The sequence below is a fragment of the Asparagus officinalis genome, chromosome 5 (assembly GCF_001876935.1).
Source record: "Asparagus officinalis chromosome 5, Aspof.V1, whole genome shotgun sequence".
In the NCBI taxonomy this organism is placed as follows: Eukaryota; Viridiplantae; Streptophyta; class Magnoliopsida; order Asparagales; family Asparagaceae; genus Asparagus; species Asparagus officinalis.
In genome coordinates this window covers 101,764,084-101,768,797 of record NC_033798.1, presented here as the reverse complement: position 1 = coordinate 101,768,797, position 4,714 = coordinate 101,764,084, and the positions used below count along the sequence as shown (strand labels likewise).

The 4,714-nt window shown below is 39.7% G+C and overlaps 1 pseudogene; it reads right to left on the bottom strand.

Annotated features, from left to right (window-relative positions):
* Window positions 3,603-4,714, bottom strand: LOC109840417 (annotated as a pseudogene).

Genomic DNA, 4,714 nt, shown 5'->3' with positions numbered 1-4,714 from the left:
GATATTTCTTCTCCTTCATAGATGATTTTTTGCGCTATGCCTATATTTTTCTTCTTCACCATAAATATGAGGCACTGGATGTTTTCAATATCTTTCAAGCTGAAGTTAAAAAATAGTTAGAAAGAAAGATTAAATCTGTGCGTTCTGATCGAGATGGGGAATTCTATGGTAAAAGCAATCAGGACGGCACAAATAATGGTCCCTTCATTGAGTACTTGAGGTTACAAGACATTATTCCTCAGTATCCTCTCCCAGGTTCTCCGTAGCAAAATGGAGTAGCTAAAAAAATAAATCGTACTTATCAAGATGTTGTTCGCAGCATGATGAGTCATACAGGTTTTCCTGAAAGTTTTTGGAGTGAAGCATTAAAGACAACTGTATATGTCATCAATCGTCTCCCTTGTAAGATAGTAGCTGAGACCTCGTTCAAGCTTTGGACTGGCAGGGATCCTAGTCTTGGTCATCTGCGTGTTTGGGGATGTCTAGCAGAGGCACAATCTTATAATCCAGTCATTAAGAAATTAGAAGCCCGAACAGTGTCGTGTCGCTTTATCGATTATCCTACAAGATCTAATGGCTACATGTTCTATTGTTCTTCTCGGTCTACCCAGTTCTCCGAGACACAACATGCTGAGTTTTTGGAAGACCCTAATGTTTCTTCAGAACATCGTGGTTTGCGTTTTGAGGAAGTTTTAGAAGATGAGCAGTCGCTTCCGCTATTAGATGTCATCTCTAGATTCCCTACTCTTCCAGATAGCATTTTACCTCCTCCTCCAGTTCAAGAAACCTTTGTACCTACGAAGGAGCCACAACCTGTTAGAAGATCCTCTAGAGTCAGAAGATCTGTCATACCTAATGACTATGAGGTCTATCTTCAGGAAAGTGGATGCATTGATCCAGAATCTGATAATCCCTCATCATACTCAGAAGCTAGAGACATCATTCATGCACCTGATTGGCTAAAGGCTATGGAAGAAGAGCTTCAGTCAATGGAAAAGAACTATGTTTGGGAGTTGGTACTTTTGCCAAACAAAGCTAGAGCGATGGAATGCTAATGGGTCTTCAAGACCAAAAGGGATTCTGAAGGAAACATTGAGAGATTCAAGGCCAGGCCAGTGGCCAAGGGTTTCAAGCAGAGAGAACAGATTGACTACATCGATACTTTTCTCCAGTATCTAAGACAGATTCTCCCAGGATAGTTCTTGCTCTCGTCGCCCATTTTGATAGTGAGCTCCATATGGATGTCAAGATGACATTCTTGAATGGAGATCTGAATGAGGAAATCTTTATGGTGCAACCTGAAGGGTTTGCAGTTAAGGGAGATATGGTCTGCAGATTGAAGAAGTTAATTTATGGTTTCAAACAGGCTTCCAGGCAGTGGTACTTAAAATTTCATCAAGTGATAACATCAAATGGCTTTTGAGAGAATCCTGTCAATCGCTGTATATATCTCAAAATTAGTGGGAGTCGATTCCTTATTCTAGTATTGTATATAGATGATATATTGCTTGACAGCAACGATATTCATTTTCTACATGAGACTAAGGATTTTCTTTCGAGGCATTTCGATATGAAAGACCAGATGCTCATTATGTTTTGGGCATCAAGATCCATAGAGATCTGACTAAAGGCTTGTTGAGCTTATCTCAAAGGGCTTATATTGAGAAAGTCCGTCAGCGATATGGCATGAAGTTTTGTGCACCAGGTGAATCCCCAGTTATCATAGGAGATATGTTCAACAAATCTCAATGCCCGCGAAATGAAGTTAAGCATAGGCTCGTGAACTCTGAGGAGTATGTCTCTACAGTTGGTAGTCTAATATATGTGGTGTTATGCATCAGGCCAGGCATGAGTTATATCTTAGGAATATTAGGCAGGTTTTAACAAAATCCCGGTGTAGCTCATTAGAAAGCTGTAAAGAAGGTTTTGCGGTATTTGTAGAGGACCAAGGATTTCATGTTAGTCTACAGAAGGTCTGAAAATCTAGAAGTGGCCGGTTATTCAGAATCAGATTTTACAAGATATGCTGATAGCAGGAAATCAATATCAGGTTATATATTTCTGCTTGCTAGAGGAGCAATTTCCTGAAAAGTGTCAAGCAGTCCTTAGTGACGACATCCACCATGGAGGCAGAGTATGTCGTTGTTTTTGAAGCAACATTGCATGCCTCTTGGCTCAAGAACTTTATTAGTGAACTAAAGGTGGTGGATTCCATTTAGAGACTAGTAAAGTTGTATTGTGACAATCAGACAGTCATATAGTTTGTAAAGAACAAGAACTTTTCCAGTAGGAATAAGCACATCGGTGTGAAGTACTTGTTAGTCCTTGATAAGGTCAAACAAGGATTAATTGAGGTTCCTCATCTGCCGACTCAGTTGATGATTGTTGATCCCTTGACCAAGCGAATTTCTCCAAGGCTCTTCAAGGAACATGTTTCCTGTATGGGTGTTTTAAAGTTTTTCGATTCTATATGGTCAGTGAGCTCATAAAGAAACTATTGTGCTGATTTTATTAGCAGTTTGATATTTTCAAGCATTGTGTTATTGGTCATTGTTGCTTGATATATATATATATATATATATATATATATATATTTAAAGTAAAGAGTTTCAAGTTAATCGTAAAGAAACTCGAATTAATGATAGTGATCCATAAAGTCATAAAGGTTAAAGTAAAGAGGCTCTTATATATGTGCAGAAGTTGAATGTGATTGGGCATCATATTTGAGGCTTTCGTTCTGGATTAAAGGTGATGGTTTTCACATGGCGGATGTCGGTAAAAGTTTCAGAATGGCATACACGTTTGTGTATGTTACAGAGGACACTTAAGGGCACACATCGGATTTGACCATAAGGGATGTACGGCTCTATTACACTCCACTAAAATCACCATAAGAAAAATGTCTTTAGAATATTAGCGGTACTAGCAGTTGGACCGTGGAGTGACCTTATGCCAAATTAGAGCATATATGTTTTCACGATCAACCATTAGTGGTACTTTTGTTTTAAGGAAAAGGTTTCGGAAACTATCCTAATTAGAATCATGGCAACAAGTTGTTTTCTAAAATAAATGGGTGCGCACCCGACTTTAAAAGTTTTCAAAAATTTAAATGTTTTTTATATTAAAATGAGGTATGTTGTGCCAAGTGAGAGATTGTTGGGTTCGATTAATCCAATGAACCCACGTGACCCAATCTACTCGTTTTTGGATTTGATTTAAAGTTGTCATCGATTCAAGTTGGAATCAGGATGCTAACCATATGGTCTAGTTAGGCAGTTTTATGTTTATCAAGTTGGGTGATTATCTTGAATATCTAAAGGATAGGATCGATCGGAGTGTAATCCCATGATTGTGATTAAACCATGATGGGTAGGGTTAATCACGGATATCTATTTAAGGGTGGGAGTCTCTTCTCTCAACCGTACGCATAAAAGAGACCAAATTTCCATCGTTGGCTACGGGAGGAGAGAGGAGAAGACTTTTATTGTTTTAGACGGTGAACAGTAACTTTAATCTAAACTTCTAGTTTAACTTTTCATGTCTAGATCGTTAAATATAATCCAACAGAAGTATCTGTTAAATAATAAGGTGAAAATGTTCACTATTTTATTACATTCAGGATGACAAGAATCACCCTAATCAATAACATGATTTGCATTAGAATTCAATAGCATAACCAAAGAAACAAAGAGAAAAATTTAGACAAATCCAAACAATATTCATATACAAATTCATCATGCCATGGGCAAATCTAGCCTATCTTCATCTGAGCCTGCACTCTCTTGGAAGTCCTCTGGGGAACCTCTTAACATCAGAGCAGTAGTTGTAGACCATGTACTTCCTCTGCACCCATCTCATCCTCCTATAGCTATACGAGTCCAACTCATGCCTGTACCAATCTCCATGTCTCGACGATGAAGAAGTTGAATCCATGGGTTTATCTCCAGAAGAGCAGCTAGACAAGGCCCCGTTCCAAACACAAGCGTCGGCATTGAAGTTTCTGTAGTAGGCCGTGAAGGGAGCCTGAGCCCAGTCTGTCTATCGAGTTAGTTACTTACATAACATGTTGTGGATTCCAGAGAATGGAGTAAGTGTGGAAATCCTTGGTGGGGTCGAACCACAAGTGAAACTGCTGCTCTCGGTCGCCCTTCCCCTGAGCAAACACATTGGTGTGCAGAGTATAAGGCTCTCCAGTCACATTCCCGAGGAATTCAAAATCAATCTCGTCGTGTGTCGGTCCTTGCGATGATAACTGTAAACAAATACCAAATCAATTAAAAATGATCTTAACTGCTAACAAATTGGAGATCAAGAGAAAGCCAAGATTAGCTTACGAAAAATGTGGTGACCGTGCCCGCAGAATTTCCAGCGACAAGCTTGATCTGGACATCGAGCCTGCCGTAGAGATACTCGTGCGTGGATTCGAAGCCAGAGCCAGAGTACTGGTCCAGAGATAGAGATAGTTGCTTCCCGCTGTCGAAAATCTTTCCTCGGCCATCGCCCCAACTGATTCTGATGTTATCGGTGAAGCCACCAGCACTGGAAAAGCTTATGAGGAAAGAAGAGGACACTAGCGCTAGAGAGAATGCTAGCCTTGGAATTGAAGTAGAAGGAGACATCACTGGAGATATTACTGGATTAATAGTATCGTTAAGTGATTTGAGTTTGAGTGCTAGCTTCCTCTAATTGCGGGCTGTTTATAGATGTGAGGTTC